The sequence below is a fragment of the Excalfactoria chinensis genome, chromosome 5, assembly GCF_039878825.1.
Source record: "Excalfactoria chinensis isolate bCotChi1 chromosome 5, bCotChi1.hap2, whole genome shotgun sequence".
Classification (NCBI taxonomy): domain Eukaryota; kingdom Metazoa; phylum Chordata; class Aves; order Galliformes; family Phasianidae; genus Excalfactoria; species Excalfactoria chinensis.
In genome coordinates, this window is record NC_092829.1 from 24,010,415 (window position 1) to 24,032,347 (window position 21,933).

Sequence of the window (21,933 nt, forward strand, 5' to 3'; positions counted from 1 at the left end):
AGATCCTTTCCATGCTACATGATTCTCCAATTACATGAATATCAATCAGTAAATATTGCTCCTACTCCTGAACTCATTTTTTGTAAATAAAGTACTGGAAAATGTATGCCTTCTCAGAATTTACATTTTAAATCTGAACAGCTTTGCAAAAGACTTGCGAGTTAGTGCAAAAGTTTGGAAATCCTGTCTCCAGTGTACTTCTATAGTGTACTTCAGAAACATAGATAAGAACTGACTTATATATGCTCTCTGTATTTACAGTGGAGAAGGTTTGGATAATAAAGGACTCAGTTTAGTAGTCAAGAAAATAATGATTATTGGTTGCTGATTTTTTTATTTCAGTAAGCAATTCATTTGAAGTCAAGAAAGAACCAAGAAAATTACAAGGACTTACTGACATATTTGTGTGGTTTGGGATGGTTTCTCCTACATCTATTGAAACAAACTCAACCTGCCTAGCTTAAGTCTGTTGAAAATGATCAGAATGGATAACTGGGAAGAGAAACAAGGTGCAGATATTTAAATACTATTAAATCTTCAGAGTATTTTACCAAAGCATGTGGAGTTTTCTATGTGATCAAGATTTTATCATTCTTGAAAGAATACATTTTAATTCAGTTGAGGTTATGTGTGCTATGAAGGGCCCAAGGCCAAATGATACTGTACTCCCCTGGCCTTAAAAATCAATGAATCCAAGCAATAAAATTCAGCATCAAAGGATTCTCAACACTAGGCCACATGTGCTGAATCACTTGTTGTGAGACACTAGAGCACTTATGGATCAGAAGTGCTTCTCTGTTGATTTTTAGATCCAAAATTGATTCTTTCAGAATTAAATCTCAATCTTTCATTTTGTCATGGGTTAACAGAAGAATGAAAATTGAAGAAAGTGGAGATAAGAATCACCTAGAAGTATTAGAAGGGTTTATTCTGTGACTTAATATTGAAGTAGTAGCAATAAATATTATTTAGTACAGACTAGTCCTGCAAAGACTAAACACTCCATGCAGGATAGAGACTTTAGTTCATAGCAAAGTTATTAAATTTCTCACTGTACCGTCATTTATTCATACAAAAATTACTAACATTACCACTGCACTGCAGGACTTCACTTATTTTACTGCTGCTATTTATATTCATTTAGGTCTGTTCATTATTGTGGCACCATAATGTATACTTTTGAATATATTAATTACACAGCTATAATGGGACATAAAGGAAACAGAATATGCTCCTATAATAATACATTAGAAGTTTAATTTCAATTTAATATGCTCTAAAATTAGACAAATTATAGATATGGAGCATTTAATTAAACTGACTGTTCTGGCTGTGCCTACTCTGTCTCTGTTAACTGCTTCCAGGTGTGTATAGCATGTCCAGCTCCAGCCCCATGCCCAGACCTGCCAGGTAGAGTACAGTCCGGGCATCAACTGTAGTCCAAAACTCCCTTTTATAGAGCGCCAGGCACACAAAAGAGAAGCTAAGATCAACCAGACAGCACTTCTAACTTGCCATGGCAAGATACCTGCACAAGGATGATATAAATGTATGCACAATGCTAATCTAGTGTTAAATACATTTTGCTCTGTAGATGGCAGGTTACCCATCTACCCTGTGTATGATACAGTCCGTGGGCCATGGATCATCTGGTCCTAACTAGTCTGACAGTGACCGGACAGGGAGTTACAACCAACAATCCCTTCCCAAACTTCCTTGTTATTAACAAATCCACATTTGTGAGTCATTCTAATGAAGTGCTTCGCTAGGAGCCTGATGGTATGGAGAACTGGGGGACAAAAGGTTAGGACATGGTCCCTCTATGAACCTCGCACATAACCCTGCTATTGACTCTTCCGTACAACCACTTCCACTACAGGAAGCCAGTCACCAACTTTTCTTATTCTTCCAGTGAGTGGTCGAGAATCCCTTCTCCTTCCTAGACTGTTTGATACTGTGTAGAGCCATCCTCTGTTTCACTAATGAGCTATTGGTGAGGAGAGAAGTAACCATGACCAGAGCTGTGCACCCAGAAGAAGGGTGCTGACTTGTGCCTCAACAAGTGCATGACTCAAGCAGGGGCCAGAAGAAAGAAGTGCTTGAGATGATGCCTAGCTAGGGTGGGGAGTGCCTGATCACAACCAGATCATGCTATGTAATCATAACAGTCCTGCCAAGTAATTGTTTACCAATCTGAATGGTGTGTTTGCATTCAGCAATTGTGTAGAACAAATTGAAAATACTATCATGGCAGCTAATCCAAGCTAGCCTAGAAGGGTTTTTTGCACAAATTAACAGTGGGCCTGGGAGGTCTCTGCCCTTCAGGATCAAACACCTGTCACCACAGACCTGACCATGGTGCAGCTCACTACCAGTTGGGGCTGCCAGCCAACCTGCTACACCTACAACAGCTTCTCCCAGAAAAGAGAAACATTCAATCCGTGAACATTTCAGAATTCATCTTTGTCTAGGAGCAGGGGCAAGCAGATGGATATGGAAGGAGTGAGTTGCTTCTGAAATGTTCCCTTACTCCCCAGGAGTCCTACACCCTGCCTTTGTACAGCTAGAACAAGCCCATCATTATCAGATGACCTAAATCTAAGCAGAGAAGTGTCCCTTCACCTACACAACCCTTGTTCCATTCCCCTAAAACTTCAATATGTGTATAGACATACCACAGTTCAACCCCTCTCAAACTGTCTAGTGCATACACTCTGTTTTCAGCTCCTTAGGGAGGGAAGGAGACACTAGCCACAGATGAGTTTACTGGATTTTGGAGACTTTCTGTCTGCAAAGGTTAATGTCATAGATGTGGATATACCTTCTTTGAACTTTAAAGCATAACACTTCCTTGCTTTGTACTCACAAAGCAGCCTAGGGCAGCTCTGTCATGTTCAGAGCACACTTCTGTCAGACAGCCTCCTTGCCAGAGGAGTGATGAATCTTTGCTCATCGCTGTTAATTCTGATGAGTGTCTGAGTCTTTTCTACACTCAGGTTTCTCCTGAGTGCTTTGCAGCTGCTGTGTTGCCAAACAGGGGAACTGAGTGCCTTTTTATGATGTGTACCTGAGAAAGGTGTGTGTGTGTGTGTGTGTGTGTGTGTGTGTGTGTGAGGGCACCCTGCAGTCTGAGGAGCCATTAAGCCTTGGCAGCTTGCCAGCAAGCTGCACCTACTGACATGTTCCCCTGTTTGTAGGGAACACTGGGATGCATCTGTGTGTGACATACAGCATTTCTGTGGGCACAAGTGGCCTTACAGAGAGCCCAGGGCATACACCAGCACACATCAGCACTGGACAGTGTAGGTTACTGGGGGCCTGACAACCTCAAACACAATCTAGAATGCTTAACAGAACAGATGAACTCTGGAAAAAAAGAAAGTTGCCTCTAAAAAAGCTGGCATACCATCACTGGAAAAATTAATTTTGATCACAAACTTCATGTCAGACTTCTTTGTCTGTCACTGCCATGTGCCTGTGGACCCCTGTTAGTGATCACAAATTGAATACTGTAGGGGAGTGTGGAGCTAGTAATTTAGCAGCCTCACAGGGGCAGGACAGCTTGTTTTGCATCTTCCCTCCCCATTCTTCACCATGCAGATCACTTGTGTTTGCCAGAAAGAGCTGTCAAGGGCAAAGAAATGTTAGAATGAATTGATATAACAGAAACTTATTGCACTCCACTGCTCAATCATAGAAAAACTTTGAGAGAATAAGTGCCCTAAGTTTGAAGATAGCCATGCTAATACCATATTTAGGTAATAGGCAGAGTTGTAGCAGACCTGCAGATGAAACAAATTTATAAGCCATGCAAAGCTATATATAAAAGCTATCAAAAACATAAACTCAAGAAAAAACATGATATTGTGTGAAACCAATCTGTGTAAATCTTTCATAGTGTATATATGCTCTCTGGGAAGAATGCAAAGGATATGTGATATGTCTAATGTGTTGCTGAACTGAATATTCTTTTATATTTATTGCAAGCAGGAAGTACAGGTTACTTAATTTATAAACTGACCTTTGATTTTCTGGATCATCAGTTCATAATATTTTTGAGATATTTTCACTGTAAAGATACTGAAAACAAACTTGTAACTTGTGTTACAGAGGAGAGGAGAGGAGAGGAGAGGAGAGGAGAGGAGAGGAGAGGAGAGGAGAGGAGAGGAGAGGAGAGGAGAGGAGAGGAGAGGAGAGGAGAGGAGAGGAGAGGAGAGGAGAGGAGAGGAGAGGAGAGGAGAGGAGAGGAGAGGAGAGGAGAGGAGAGGAGAGGAGAGGAGAGGAGAGGAAAGCGGGGTTCCCTACCTGTTCCCTGAAATGTTCACGAGTTTTTCTGTGTTTTCTATTGTGAAAATTCTCAGCATCTTCTTTCAGAATTTTCATTAGAGACACTGATCTAATTGCATTTGCAGCCTCACAATGCAGTACTTTTTCTTGTATTAGAAAATGGCATGAAAATGAAGTGCAGAAGAGAGACCACTACTTTTGGAGAGAATTTTCATTTTCTTTCTTCTAGGGCAATCATTTTATTGTCAGATATTGCATTTGATTCATTTCCTACTGAAATAAATTCTCACAAGTTTCAGCACTACACAGCTTTGAACTTACAGGCACATTTTCAGTGCAAGATCTTTTTCCTTTACCAAATGCTTCACTGTCACCAGTATGTTTTGAACCTACTGTCAGATTAGGAAGTTTGATGCATAGTATTTTCAATTTAAATGGATTTCTTTGACATTAAAAAAAATATATTTCCTCTGACTAAGTATTGACTGTAAAAGACATAGAGCTCTAGATCATTTCCCCTGAGAATTTTTCAGTATCCTTCCAATTAGTCAGTCAATAGGATGTTCTTATATATATATATGATTGATAGTCTATTATTCTCTAGGGATTTCCTTTACTCTCTTTATCCAAGATGCTTCCAAAAGATGAGGAAAACTTTTAAAGCATCTGCTCCCCTACACAGCATTTATTATCGCTAAGATGCACCCCATGCTATGAATGGAAAGAAAGCAACTGCACAATTATTTGCTTTCTTTTAAATATGTATATATTAAATATATTTGCTGTATTTTATTTATAGTAGACTCTCCATGTGGTAATACTCAAGGAAATGACCCAAGTAACCAACTACCTAACTACCTCCACTGATTTACACCAAGTATTTTTCTACTGATGGTAAAAATTACACATATTTCCAGCTACTTAATTTAATTTAAATTCTTATTCTCTCCTCTGCATAAACACAAAGCTCCTATTACTCACTCTAATGTCCCCCACATAAAGTAGGCCATCATTGCATGTATATTCCAAATCATTCATAAATTTACAGCACAGGATACGTAGGATATATTTAAATGCAATATGTTTATGTAGGCTGAAATTCCCTAGTTTCAATAAAGACGCTTGAAAGACTGTGCATACTACTTCAGGTCTGCATTATGTATTTTCTTTATCTTGTAAAAGTCTCTGTACAAAACCAGTGCATTTTGTATGCAGTTGGTACACATGTAGCAAATACATTAATCTTGGAACCTGCATTACAAGCCCACTACACTTCTCATGTGATACTACAGATTTGCAAGCTTGGCCTTACAAAATTCTGTGTAATTTCTGGTATTTGATGAGTGTAACACTATTGTCAATTAGCTTAGCTTGAGCCCAGACTCCCTTTGTCACCCCTCATGCTGGCTTGTCAAGAGGGAGAAGCCCAGAAGATGAAGGGAAGATTAAGAGTTCAAACTCAAATGAGCTCAATTCTTGCTGCTCTTGACAGAGGTGATGCAGCTGGTTCAAGCTGAATGAAGATTTTGGCCCATGTGGGGATGTAGCTAATATCAAGAATAAAGAACAGACACTGAACTGCTATTTTGTATCATACTTAAACTGATGAGACTGTAGTCTTCTGCATTTTGCTTACATTCTGTCTACTCAGTCAGTCTGAAGTAAGACAAAAAAGTCTTCAGTCAGATCAGCAAACTGAATCAAGTCACTCATCAGCCTAGATTTTATGCAAGAGACAGAGTGGAGACATGCAGCCCCGAGACATAAAGGAAGAGGGACTGCCATTCTTAGCATCTGACTGCAGGTAAATCAATTTGTTTATAAGAGAAACCAGCACCCTCCACTGAAGGGGCAGTTACATGAACTGCATAGCAGATTTACAGCATATTTTCAAAACACAGTTCTACAAAATCTCATCCTCACAAAATGAAATCACATAAGTTCAAAATGACCAGGAAATGGCACAGTTTTAGTAAAGCTACTCAACTGAGAAATAACAGAAACATTCACACAGCTGTAAAACTGGAATCAGAATTATTCAGCAGAGGTTCTTATTAACGAAATGAAGTATATTTAAAGCCAAATTCTCACCCTTGGACAAAGCTCAAGTAAACCTGCCTTTTGTATGCAAAGCCTAATTAATAAGCTGGTAACAGAATTTTCCAGCTAAGCTGAAGTTTTCACAGTTCATTGACACCTAGAGAGTGAATCAGTTAATTTGATTGCTACATATACTTACACAAAGCATATTTTACCTGATTCTAAATCCTGTGAATCCCCTTAAAAAGCAATGCCTGCAAATAGTAAAAAATGTCATATAGGACTCATATGCAAGAAAAAAATAAAATTTACAAGAATATGGCATCATCTACACATAGCTCTCAGTGAATGTTACTACTGTCTGTGAGGCATTAATTACATTATTTACACAAGTGAGCATTCAATCTTTGATATACACTTGTGAGTCGAACATACTACATTCAAATCTTGGACAAAACACCTCAATTTAGCCATAAAAATTTCATATGGTCATAGCCCTAAAAAACAAAGTCAAATTCAAATTAAACAATAGACCTTGTAGAAGACTGTATTTTCATTGTTATTTCGGCATCATCTTATTCTGAATCTTATTCTAAGGAAGTCTCATTCTGTAAGTATCTTTCTCTTTTTCTAAGTTTTGGCTATTCAGAACAGTTCCCGTAGTAGCAAAGAGCTGATACAGAAAGGACCTGGTAATAAGTCAGAAACTTTAAGAAAAGAAGGAAAAGCTTTTCTTATAAAACTAACAATTTTGGATAATTTAGTAGCATCTTAGTATTTGATTTTCTCCTTCAGAAAAATCTTTGATTCAAAGAAAATATCCAGTGAACCCTGAGCATTTTAAAGATACTTTTATAACAAGCAAAATAAGTAAGAAAAAATTATTTGAATTCACGTTTGCATCCCCTCAGTGGCAGAAGGAAAAGAACTCTTCTAAACAAATGTGGTTTGCTTCATATTTCTAAGCAAAAAAACCTTTAGATCACTAAAATTGCACAATTACAACCCTTCAAAGTTAAGTGCGCAATTTTTCATCACTGCAGCTGCACACAGTGACTGTTTGAGTCACCAAACAAGGGAAAGCACTCCTGCCAGAAATCCCTTGATCTCTCTCCTGCAGAACGTCAGCAGTGACTGTAGCCCATGAGGTCACCTGAGATGACTGCTGTTTGGGACCATTTAATCAACTTCTACCTGGAGAAACTCTTGAAGCCTATCAATTGATGCTGCTTTACCTGCACTTCAGGCCTAGGACTGGAATCCCAACCCTGCTTCACAAAGAACAGCATCCAGTCATCCATTCATAATTTGCCAGACTGTCTTTACTATGTTCTCCAGGCAGCAAGTCCAAGATCAGTGAAGGTGTTTGTTTGCCACTCAGTTTTCCTATCACCATTCTGTGAAATATTTACTTATTTCCACTAACCAAATGTAAAGATTGAGGAAAACAATGTTAGGTAAAATCCTTGCTGATATAAATGAACAATCCAGAGACAGAGGTAAAGTTTTCCATAGTCACCCAGGGGGTCAAAACTGGGTTCAGTCTTGTTTAACATCAATTGGATAATGAGGTAAAATGCACCCTCAGTAAATCTGCAGACAGTGCAAAACTGGGGGTAGTGGCTGACTCATCAGAGGGTCACACAAGCATTCAGAGGAACCTTGACAGGCTGGAGAGGTGGGCTGAGAAGTATCTCATAAAGTTCAATAAAGGGAGACTGCATCTGGGGAGGAACAGTCCCAGGCACCAACACATGCTAAGGAGAACCCAGTAGGAAAGCAGCTATGTGGAAAAGAACCTACGTGTCCCAGGGGAGGCCAAGTTGAACATAAGTCAGCAGTGTGTCCTTGCCACTGAGAAGGCTATTGGTATTCTTGACTGGGGATTGGGCAGAGTATTGCTAGCAGGTCAAGAAAAGTGATCTATCTCCTCTACTCAGCTTCAGTGAGGCCACACCTGGAATGTTGTATCAGTTTTGAGCCCTTTAGTACAAGAGACACTTAGACATACTGGAAAGAGTCCCATGGAAGGACACCAGGATGTTCATGGGACTGAAGCGCTTCTCCTGTAAGGGGGAGGCTGAGAGAGCTGGGACTATTCATCCTTGAGTAGAGAATGCTCAAGAAGGAACTTAACAACGTCTATAAATACCTGAAGGGACTCTGTAAAGAGGAAGGGGATAGGTTCTCCTGGTGGTGGCCAGTGCCAGGACAAGAGGCAATGGGCACTAACTGGGGCTCAGGAGGTCACATCTAACCATCAGGAAGTACTTTATGACTGCAGAGGTGACAGAGCACTGGCACAAACTTCCCAGAGAGGCTATGGAGTTTCCTTCACTAGAGGTATTTGAAAGCTGCTGAGGTCATGGCCCTGAGCACCCTGCTGTGGCTATTCTTACTTGAGCAGAGGTTGGATCAGGCGGACTCAGAAGTTCCCTGCAGCCTCAGCTATTCTGTAGTCCTCTTACATACAGTGGAGGTTCATGGCTTTGGGAAAGATTTTGTTCCAGAAGACCATGAGACTGCTTATATTTACAGTATTTATGTAGTTATGGGAATTACAGTCCAAAATGACTCATTTAGCTTTATTCTGAAAGCCTAAGTTATGTAAATGCCGCTGCTATCAGAGCTACAAAGTAAGAGCTGGAATCTCTAGAAGAGCACTACAAACTCCTTCTGTGATGGCAGTCTATTGTGCTTACTCAGTATTGGACTGCCAAAGTGTCCATACTAATCTGTGCTGCCAGCAATACAATGATGGATGTCAGCTCATTGGTATTTTCCTCATCTTGCTACCTCCCTTTTGTTCTTCATTCTGTTTGAACCATTGATTTTGAATTTCTATGTTCATGAATACACTGAACATATAAAATACTGCAAATAATCTGAGAGTTTTTAAAGCTCAAACACAACATATTGAAGGAATAGCCCAAGTTTATTGGTGCAGACTAACTGCCAAGGGCAGAGTAGGGAAAACAGCACAATATTGTGCATTCTTTCAATCACTGTTAAATGAACTAAGTTTCTAAAAAAGGTGGCCATGCATGCTCATATCTGCTACAACCATTTATAATTAGAAAATCTCTAATATTTATTATTAATTCTTTGATGGTCAGAAAAATTGAGAAACGGAACAAGGAGACTGTAATAAATCCCAATGGAGTTCTCTTTGCTCTTCAGAAAAAGATCTGGAGACAACTGAGAAGTGTAGCATCTCCTGTCCCGGGCGCCCCTTCAACAGGAATTCCATATGCTTTGCAGTGTCAGGCATGCAATAACACAAGAAAGAAAAATCACTATGAATTCTCAAATTGCCTGTATGTCTGTATGTATGTAAAGCAGCAGTGCCAGTAATATTGATGCTTTCAAAAAATTAATAACAGAAACCACACTCAACTATTTAGGTTAAATATTTATAAAATCTGCCCCTTGATTTCCAGTAATTTCTACAAAACATTTTTATCTAGAGACATAGGTTTCATTCTAGTGAGTTTGCTGACAGAACAGAGCTCACAGTCTGGCCATATTGCAGCAAATTTGCCTTTGTGTTAGTCCTTATGCTGACACTGACAAACTAGAACTCCAGCTCTGATGAGAAAAAGCATGATAGTAATCTCTGGCAAACATTTACAAGTTAAAAAAGAGAAGTGAGGACAGCAGTGTAATGTATTGCTTCCCAGCATTAGAAACACTTCCTCCTGGAAACATTGAGCAATACGTTCAATACTCAGTCTCCCTCTTGAAGAATCTTTCTCCCCTACCTTGGTCTCTCCTTCCCAAGCACACTTTTAATTCTGGGAATCAGAAATGTAATGAAATCCGACCCATAATTTAAGGTTAATTTAGAATTAAGTTCAAACAGAAGTTCTAGGAACCAATAGCATACTTCCTTCTTTAGCATAAATCGGGGATAAAGAGCTGGCAAATCAAACCTTATAATCATGTCAAACCAGAAAGTCTGAGCATGATCAAATCAAAGCTTAGTTTAAATATGTGTAAATTAATTTTTCAGTGATCCATTTGATTTATCTCTTATAATGATACTCCTTATCAAATCAACTTTATTTACATTGTTGAAGTAGAATTTGGGAGGACATTAGGCCTGACCAAATACACAGAACACAGGTCTGTACCTATCTTTCTTTGGTTAGTCATAGGCATTTTAATTTAAAAAGACTTGCAAATTCTTTAGCTGTCTTTTCCTTGATGCAATCAAGCTTCCCAGGTTGCTGATAGCTCACAGTGTTCTGCTAATTACTGCAATTGATGACAGACACCCTCCCAAACACCCTTCTCTCTAATGAGACATATGGTTGACATCCTCTGCCATTGCCTGCTTCAAGTACACCTCAAAAAAAAGAAGAAAAAGAAAAAAGAAAAAAGCTGAAATAAAAGCAGAAGATGGTGTTTCCATTTAATCTGGTGACCCTTGTGGTTAATTATTACTCCTAGAACAATCAATGGCCACTGGCCACAGCTAGATACTGGCTGAAGAGCTGAGTATTTTGTATGCTTGTTCCTCCCACAGATGCACCTTGTAAAAGATGAAAATAAAAGCCAAGAGCAGATGAGATAAGAATCAGTGTTTGTTAGACAGTATCGCAGGGCAAAGATTCTGAGTTTAGAAGAATTTATACATCAAAATATTAATTAATTAGTAATTGATAGATGTAATACATCCAAAGCATAGAAAAATGGCTACAGTGAAAAACTTATGAACAAAAATTACTTTGGGAGCCTAAATTCAAAATGTCTTTTTAAAAGTTTATACAACTAAAGATGCATGTAGGTACCCACTACTAAGCCTTTAAATATCTATACTTGCTGAGCGTTTTTAAGTATCCCACTAGGGTCCAGATGTCCAAAAGCACCACAATTACATTGTTTCAAACAGATATAAAGAAGTTTGAATTGAGGACCATCTCTCCAGAGAAGCAGAGACCTCCTGTAGTCAGTCTGAACACTGACACATTATTAAATGAAGAATTCTGGAACAGATGGAGGTCTTTTAAAGTATGTAATGAAAGTGCAGGATAGATCTATCAAATCCTCACCTACAACTGATGATTTACAGTAACGAACCTCACTTAGGCTGATATTTCATCTAAGTAACGTCTAATCTTATACCATTAGAACAGTAAGGGGCATCAGCAAATCAAATCTTTTGTAATTCTGAAATTGCATTGCTCCAGACCTTACTTGACAAGAAAAAACAACAACAACAAAAAAAAGGGTTCTTCAGCCCACATTAATGTAATTCATGTTAAACTAGGCACCAAGTCTAAGCTTCTCCTGTGTTAATCTTGGTGAAAAATAGTTGCTTTCTTCCTCTGAATTTTCATGTTGAAATAAACGCTGGACTCTCAGTTCTGGTAGTACTGGCTTCCAGGAGGAACTGTGAAGATTCCAGAGAAAGCAAATGGGAAGAAAAGGGCCAGCAGATTCAACTTCTTTGCTTGCCTACTTCCATTTAGCTGTTCCACCTCTTATTAGAGTTGTAGGGTTGGATTCTGATTTCTCTGACAGTTTTGATAATTCAAAGTAACTTCGTTGATGGACACACCAATTCATCTGGGATTTAAATCTACAGAAAGGTATGAGTCAGGCCCAGAGTATGTCTCCTTATTGGCTGAAGGAAAGGGAAATAAATGCTTGCATGTATCTAAGAGAGATAAGTGGGAATGCATGTGTTGGAAGTGCCTTTTTATTACAGTTTGAAATGCCTTGACTTTCTGCCTCCCTCTGAAATCAAGGACAGATTTAGCAATATAAATAGAAGAGAAAGGAAAATCTTTAAAAGTGTCTTCTATTTTATCTTTAATTGAGCTGCGAAGTCTATTTTCTACTTCTCATTATCTATGTATTTCACTAAAACAAGACTGGTGAATAATTTGAAGAATAAATGTACAAAATTACAAAATTTGATTACTCACCAGCTTTAGTATTTTAAATAATTTTTATTACTATTATTTCTGAATTAATGCAAATTATTTCCTCTTAATTAATGCATAATTTCCTCTTAATTTCCTGTAGGTCCGCAGAAAGCTAACTGGAATACTTCTATTCCTTAATAAAGTTGACATGCAGACTGTACCAAAATAGCCAAATGCACAAATTACAAACAAGTGGGACAAGTACACTATATTAATTGTCATTTGCCCTGATATATCTATCAGCCTGTCTTTATGTTTTGAAACAACACTGAAAACACTGCAGATTATGAAAAGGGTACTGTTTCACTCAAATGTTTACAGTTCAAACTCACATTTCTTTAAAGCCATTTTCCAACAAATGTTCTCTTACTTTTACATCTCTTGGATGGCAGTGCAGATTTTTGGATGAGCTCTGAAGCTTAGTTTCTGTGAGGGGGCAATGTGAAAATTATAAACAATTTATGTCCATGTCTGTGCTATGAGAGCATCTTCAATCATTAAAGTAGAAAGAAAACTTTCCCAACCTCATGCAGTAGCACAAGTAAATTGTCCTTGTATTTCTAACACGGCAGAGCTACAGCTTATTAAAAGATTATCAGCTTTGGGGTTATGAGAATAAACTATAACAAAATCATTTATATAATTTTTATGGTTAGCAAAGTCCTCTTAGCAGTCTATATATTCACCTAAGTCTAATTTCGGATGTATTCTCAAACTATTTTTTCATTTGTCTTTACTTTCCACTGGGTAGAGTAGTGGAATAAATTTTTCATATTCTGAGTCCACTTTCACCACAGGGAGCAATCCTACCTCACAGTGCACCAGCTCAAGGAGTGCTGCATGCTTGAGCAACATCTTGCTGCAGTGTTTTGCAGCTGATCAGTTCCTCACTGTCACGCCTGCTAATACACTAGCCAGGGAGAAACTGAAAAAAATATCAGGAGAACAGCAACTCTTCAGTAGTGTGTGTCCTAAGCTTTCTCTGAGTAATTTATCACCTCTGAAAAGAACATGCTTATTAACTCTCTAAAGCAAGGCACAAAGCTACACTGTGTTACTCAAAGGGAGCCATGGATGTCTGCTTCTGAGTGCAGGTGGCTTGCCTTCAGAAGGTCCAAGGCTAGGTACCTTGGAACTACAACTATCCAACATCTACGTGTGCTCTAAAAACAGTGGAGGCAGGTAGCATCTTCCTGAGCAGACATCAGACAGAGACTATTTCATGCTGGAGCCTGAGCAGTGTGCAATAGAAGGGATCTACCTGGAACTGTTAGCTCAGGCACTGACCATGACACAGCTTTGATCACTGAGCATTGCTCCAGAAGGATGCATCCAGTGGAGGGCCTATATATGAATTTTCTACAAGTTTTACAGAGGCCCAAATTCTTTTTATGCTGTCAGTTGACCTGCAGATTTGTCATAAGTACATGTTTGTGTGGTGGGGGAATTAGCTGGAACTCCCAATAGCCAGGAACCAGCAGAAGGAATGGTACTGCATCAGTTAGTTTTACATAGGAAGCAATTATCACTTAAGTATCACACTAATGTCCCATTAACTGCTGTTGTATTTTAGAAATGTGAAAGAATCAGACTGGAGAAAGGATAATTTCAGTTCCTATTGAAAAATTACCTAATCAATTTAAATTAATCTTGGTTAAGTGCTATGATATGAAAGCCACAAAATGTAGCCACCAAATATATCCTTATATTGAAGGAATTATTTGGAGCAAACTTTTAAAAATCCTTACGCCTTTTATCATTATGCCAGTTATTCATTATTTCTCTGCTCAAAAGGATTTTGACACTACTCACAGTACTACACACCTTCACTTCAACCAGAGTCATATTTACTAAATCTACACCTTATTTTCTCAGATTTAATTTCATAAGTTGTAGTTTTTCTCCCAGTTTCAGAGTGCTATTTCTACATGTACTGTACACTGATAGAAAACAGGAAAATAATGGCTGACAGACAGTGTAGGATTGCAGTAATTATTTTAATATAAGGCTGATTTGTTCTACTGCTTCTTTCCCTGAGGCTAATAACTGGAGGCTAGTTATACTGCAATACAACAACCCAGAGGAAAAGCACCTGTTGCATATGATTATTCTCTATTAAAATGCAATGAATAATTCAACATGAATACTTTAAAAAGCAGTGTTGCTATCATGCCCTTCAATACTTAAGAAAGCATCTGTAGCTGAAGAGAAGGAGGGTCAGGTCAACCTAAATTATTGGCTGTGTCATATCAGGTATGTTAGTCCACTCACTTTGTAACCCCAAATATAAGATTGTGCTTCTTCCTCTCTTTGAAGTGAAAGAAAAAAGAATAAAAGAGCAGCGATACTGCTTCATTAGCCTGAGTTCCAACACTTTTCTACATTATATTATTCTTTGCATAGATGTGAGCTGAAAATTCACAACTGAGCAAGAAGATGCATGTGTGCAATGGTCACTCCAAATAAGTAAATACAAAGTTAAGGCAAAGTAATTAAGGTAAACTTTATGGTGATATCACTAGTGTTTCACTTAAATACTTCACCACTTCACTGGTCTATTGAATGCAACAGAATAGAACCTAGATAGATCACTCCTTGGAGATTTAGGGTATTTTCCAAGAACTACTTTATTGCTAAAATTTCATGAAAGACAGATAAGTTTGTGCATTGATTTTTTTTTTAAGCAAACGCCTCATTAAGATTACAAGAGCTCAAAATGCATGAGGTTCTCAAATATTCTTACTGTCCTATAGAAAATGCTGAGCATCCTCCATTACTTACATCAAGAATGCTCAGCATTTTGCAGTAATGGGGCTCTCATGAAGCACGGGAAAATTTCTTATCAGTCCAAGCAGATACAAATTTAATATACAAATTTATTATTATCCGGATGTGATAATCAGAGAAATCAAGGTCATCGGCTGCAAAATAGATCCAGTAGAAAGGATTAACTACAGATCTAATTCTTTCCAAATCATGATCACGGGGTCTCAGACGTGAGCTTTTTGTGTTTAAGAGCAAGTGTGAAAGACAAAAAAATCAATGGAACTGTTCCAAGACTCAGCTATAAACAAGAAGAAAATTCTATCTCAATTACATCAGAAAAATTGGAATGCTGAGAAAGATTGATAAAGGATGGTTTCTAAGGTTCAGAGAGAATTTTCCTATGACTCTTGCTTCTTTCAAGACATAGAATTTGCATGCTTTCAGTGTGAAGGAAGGATGTGCTGAACGAGAGGCAGAGGAGCTCTATTCATTATTAGTAGTGACTGTGATAACAGTTTTGCATCCAGTGATTTCTAGAGCAGCAGCTAGGCCACCCAGACTGTGCCATGGTTAAATTTTAACAAGCATATTCCTGAAATTCAGAATGAGTTGCTGTAAATGTAAATTACCAAAACTCCCACAGATAAAGGCTCATTCACACAGAATACGATCTGCACTGCCAATTTATTTTCCTTTTTTCTATGACTTTATACAGTTTCTAAAAAGACAACTAGGAGTACACAATTCACAAATTGAAACAATGCTTCTGGTTAAGATACTGCTTTATGGGCAGATCAGGCAATGAATTCAATGGTATTTTCAGTGATTTTTAATATCTTCTCAAATCACTGAAGTCATAAATTCTGAGTTTCCTGATTAGGCCTGAAGAAAATAGAAATATTTTGGCATTGAGAGCAATATTTCTAATGGTTCCTCTGTTTTGCAGTATGAAATATAAACAATTTTTAAAAAGATTCTAAATCCTTAATTTCTCTAAATCAACATTTCTTCTCAATGCTGTATGAAAAACTTTCCATTTTTAGAATTAGGTGGAAACAACATTATCAGAATTCTCATCACTGAACATTAAGGAAGTTCAGTGCTCTCCCCACAGCTTCCTTAAGATCCTATTTAATCTGCAGGATCTCTCGCAGCACTGCTAAAGCACTGTAGCAGGCCTTGCATCCATGAGTAACTTTAAACCAGCTACAGATATAGCTGAAAATATCTGTAAACAGGCAGTACTGCCATTTTCAAGTTTAGGACTTGGAATGTATCCATAAATTTTGACTGGGCTGGGGAGTAAAATTGCAGAGGGTGTCTTAGTTTTCTCTGATCAAATTTGTGCAATATTTTCTGTTCATTAAAGTTGTTAGCAACTACACTTTCCATGTTGCCAGTCTTCTCTCAACCTCAGAAATGCATCCCAGGTCAAAAAAAAAAAAAAAAAAAAAAAAAAAAACAACCAACAAAACAAGTTGAATAAATCTTCTCTAGTTCAGAAACAGAAACTTTCTAAGTTACGTATTGGAACAACATTTTACTATTAAGATTAATTATTTTCTATAGATTATTCTAGTCCTTTTTTGGATTAGACATCTTCGGTTCCACAGCTGAAGTCACAGAATTGGAGAACTTATTTTAAAATCTAATTTAGCCAGATTCCTCTTTTTACAGTGAGACATACTTGTTATTTCCCATTTTTTTATCTATACCACTCATGATATTATGAACTTCTATCCCCCCTGAAGTTGTCTTAATTTAGTCTTATATGGAAGTAATGCTAAACAGTTGATTGTTTTTATTGTTCTTTTCTGTTCTTCTTTCCTAATTCTTCTATACTCATTTAGAGATGAAGCCACTGAACTGAATGCAGCGTGGGGACACTGTCTATTTTGTTTTGCACTCAAGCCCTTTTCTAAAATTAATTTAATTCCCTTTGCATCATTGTGATGTTTTCACAAAAATCCCTACAAGGATTTCAAGGGTTACAAAGGGTTTTCCCGTGGCAGTGTGGTTGTATCTACAAATCTCTCAACAGTACATTTTTCCATTCAGCAGCCAAGTTTTCATCATGCTTATACTGTCTGCAGTTCTGATGAACAAAAGCTATATGAACTCTTTATACCCAGATGTAATGACACTCCCTGTAGCAATCTCCTTCATGCCTGACAAGTTGGTTTTACTGTATGAGTTGATAGGTATATCCACATAATTACATGAGGAATTATCAGTAAGCTAGCTTTTTCCACAATCTCATGCTACATGTGTATCTGAGTGTACATCCATAACTTCTAATTCCATACTCCACCAGGCTTCTAAGTTGAAGATGCAAATCTTCACAGAATAACTGTTCTAATGCAGAGGTTATGTAGAGATTACAAGCTAAAAAAAGTACTGTATTTTAAACTGTAAGAAATCATATTGATTAAAAAAAAAAAAAAAAGTACATCCCTAGAGTTTTAATGCTGGGTTTCAACAGGCATCTGATTCACAAAGTATTTCCATGACATATGGATGAGAGCACCATGTTTCACTATTACTTGTTCTAGAGTTTAAGTGGCAAACTATTGCTTCAGGCTACAAACACATGATAAGTACATCACATTCTGTGTTGCTTGTATTGCTTTATAATTTTATTGCATCTTTGACATTAAATTAGTTTATGACAAAAAGCAAAATATAACCCCACACCATTCTGTCAGCACTTCTGACAATAGTACCATAATGCTAAAAATCAGCTTGCCCTGATCTAGTTTCTTTGGCAGAAATATTATTGGGTGATATAAAATAGTGTTTTACACTAAACATTAAAAACTCCATGTTGAAGCAGAATTTACATTTCTACTATCTATGAAGCTCATGTTAGCTTCCTAGTCAGTTTTCAGCTACCTCATATGTTTTTTCCCCTTGGCTCAATGAAATTGTAATTCATTTTCCCACTCCACTTCAGCTCTCCCTTTTTCCCCAGTGCTACACACTGGAAACCCTATTTGATTCTCTCAAGTAGAAGAAGGGAAGGGACTAAACCTGAATCTCTTATGGTATGTCAATGTCCTTGGTAAGGGGTGCCCAACCTTTTGACTTGCCTAGGCCACACTGAATGAAAGGGAATTGTCTTGGGCTGCCTAATTTACCCTGAAAGTAATGCCTCCTATTTATTTCCATGGAAGCTACAGCAGCTACAAAGAGTACAATAACACTATTTGGTTGAGAAAATTTTCAGCTACAGAACACTATTTTTCCACATAATGACCACTATTAACTATGTATTTTCACCAGCAAGAGCCTGTGTGCCACACTCATAAAAACCTGCACCACTGCTGAAAAGCACCATCCATTGCCTCAGTGTGCTCACATCCACAATTTGGTCTCCATTAATGTTCAGCAAGCACTGACAAATGTCAGTGAGTGCCTTTTATTCTACATGGAGGAACCACACCTTTGCTTCATATGCATTTCCACATCAGACGCCATTTTGTCAGAGTGCCCCTCTGCTAGCATCTGTCACATGGCAGTAACACATAATGGAATATTGTTGGGAAGGTTCAGCCTCTAGTGCCATACTAACAACATCCACCTCTAATATTGTGCGTCATCGTAATAAAACGTAAGGCATTATTTTCAGTGCAGCCCTCCTAAAGTGTCATATATTAACAATACTGTTAATATATAAGGAACAAAACATTTTAATTGTAAATATTTTTCTTAAAACATTTTTAAAAAGAGAAGAAGAAAACCATAAAACTAGTGGGATATTTTACCTCATTTTTGTGAAACTGATGCATCAATCTGGTTCAATAGCTATGGTTGCCATTCTCTGTGAGTTCACAAGGTGTTCATCAGAGATTTTTGATGAAATGTTGCTTCATCCTTGAAAACAGTATGTACATATTGCCAAAAAGAGATGACAACAATAAGGCATGATCATGAAGTGAGGAATATTTCTGTCTGATAAAACAGGGTTTATGACATGATCAGATTTTTGAACTGAATATCTGATTGCAACTCAATACATTCCATTTGAAAATTTGCAGGTAATGTATTTATATGAATTGAAAATTATATTGCAAACGTAAATTGATGTTTTGTTTTGTTTTGTTTGCAATCTTGAAACCTGTTCTCAAATTCCTTTATCACAACAGGAAGCACAGCTGCATAATCTTGGCTGTTCAAAGCTTTGTGTCTAGCCAACATATCAAAATGCATGCACATATTTGCCACCACTTGAGCCATCACTTGCCATCACTTGAGGTTAGACATACCTGACCTAGGCAGTCTGCTAACATAGAGGAGATGTGACATGCTTCTTCCTGTGTCTTAAAGGAAGGAGGTGACTACAACCAATTTGTTTTTAGAGAGGTTAGGAATATTAAAATGCATTCCAGAAATACCTACAGTCTAAAGATCCTCCTCAGAAAAGGCAAAAATCTACTCTCTAGTTTGTGATTTTTATTAGATATGAGCACAGAGCTGAAAGTAAAAAAAAAAAAAAAAAAAAAAAAAAAAAAAAAAAAAAAGCCTAGTAAGCCTTAAATTGAAAGATAAGAATAAGAATTCTGGTATCCTCAAGATCAGCTGGCAATTGGAGTTTTTTCAGTGCTAGAAGGTTAGAAATAGGAATCTAAATTCCACCTAAGGTATCCAACTTCTTTCCTGGGTCTGGCTTTAAATTCCATTAGTTACATGAACAGAAAGGAAGAAAATCAATACTTCAAGTCCAAATGTGTCTGGAAATAGAGTTAATCCATTATGTACACATTGTGTCATACTGAAACAATATAAGAATTCTTCTCTTACTTTGGATAACTCACAGCTGCAATATTTCAACACTACTTTGCAGGCTTTTATCACAGTTTTAATGAAGTATAGTTGGTTTTGAAGTAAAAATCTGTCAGTTTTCATGAAAAGAATTAGTTTTTTGTCTTGCACTGCCTGATCAGCTTTAAGATCAGATTTAGTTCTCATTATCTTCTGAACAACATATTTTAAGGAAATTAATTGTAGTGATACATTTTAAGTTGATGTGAGGACAGGCTCATTATCAAGAGTAGCATGCCAGTAGGTAAAGATGGATCATCTTAAAAAAAGGGCTCATGGGAAGGAAGTTTAAGAGATTAGACTGTCTCCTGGGCAAAGGGTTTTTTTAACTAAAGTCAAAAACCTTTGAGAATGCTCTAAGTAAAATGCACTTTTGATAGATGTACTTTTATTTCTACAAAAGAGGTTATAAATATCACAAGCATAATTTCTTAGACCATTATTTACTGGTTGGAAGTAAGCAAAGATTAAGGTAAAAGGCAACTCAATATTTAACAGCCTGCCTGCAGTGTCCCAGTATTCAGCAAACACCATACTCCCAATAAGGAGTTAATATTTCCCTTTTAAAATTACTGTTTGTTTCCTTGTTTTGAGAAACACACAAGATGTAAGAAAAAGGGAAGAGAAAAGAGTTAGAATTTTACTTCCACTATTAGTTAAACCTCTTAATAACTTCAGTTTTTAATGTGCTTTCTGGTATTTAACCTACCAAACTCCTAACCATTCAACTTGCATCAAATCCTGCATTGCTAGATTTGGCAACTGTATTGGTTCTAGCATTAGTGTCATACTTTCTGCCTCTGTGATTTGTGGCAAAGCTCACCTGGGACTTCAGCAAAAAGAAGGGATTCCTTGTTGCTCTGATCCCGTACCTGGTCCCATACCTAAGAATGCCTGCCTTTCCTGTTCCTGTAAGTTCTGCTTGACTGTAGAAGTGGACAAAGCCAACACAGAAATGGTCATTCCTTACAAAGAAAGGTCAAACTACCCAGCGTCTCCAGTGTCTGTGAACAGAAATAGCCACGTATTACACATTTCCTCTGCTCTCAGACAATCTTCATCCTAGCTCTCATAATCAAATTGAATACTGTGATCAGTCACTCTGAAGACTGGTGAGGGCTAAGGTGACACCTCCTAATGCTGTGCAGCCAGCCCCGCAATCACTCATAGCCATGCCTCTCTAGAGGGAAGTAGGAACATACTTCAGTAAGAAAATATAGCATTTGGTTTAAACAGTTGTAATGAAGAAGAGTTAGGAGAGTTAGAGGGGCAGGCTGGTGACTTGCCAAAATGGAACAATCTGGAGAAGAATGTCACATGCAGTTTTGGGAAAGAATGTGTCAATATTTTTGAAAGGTGAAAGGGCAAGCAAGGTTAAGAAATAAGCCTTAATAACAGAGATGATAAAATTCCAAGAAAATTAAGGCCTTGGAGAGGATAAAAAAAAATAAAGGGGGGGGGGGGGGAGGGGGGGCAATATAGCATTTTAAAAGTATTATTGAAATTTTTTAGTTTTCAAAGGGAAGGAAAAAAGAAGGAAAACAAGGAAATCACAGGGAAATAAAGACCTTTTCAGAAAGAATCTGGAGAATTCAAAATATCTTACAAGAGAGAGACATTAAATGTCTCCTCTAAAGAAGATTTATATAGAGGGGGAAGTTCCCAGCAGGAGACCACCTCTGTGATTAAAAACAGAAAAACTACTATCAACAAATTCCACTGGTTACCAAATGTTTTTCATTGCTTCCGCAGTGAAGGAATCTGCCTTGAACTATGAAAAAAACTTTGACAAATAGCTTCCAAAAAGCAGCTTGAGGAAGCTACAAAGTTGTTTCATTCATAAACAGAACCTACAAATTACTGGCACAAAGTCTCTCTTGCCAGCTGCAAGACAAAACACCCCAAAATAGTGCTCTCAATTAGGTGGGATTTTTGAAGGATTGGTTGCTGCCTAGAAAAAATAAGGAAACTGATTACCGTAATATATCAGGCAAAGCACGCTGAAGAGTCAGCTGCAGATTTTGCAACAAAAATGGGAAAAGAAATTGAAAGAGGCCCTCTCTTTGAGATTATAAACCACTGAAAT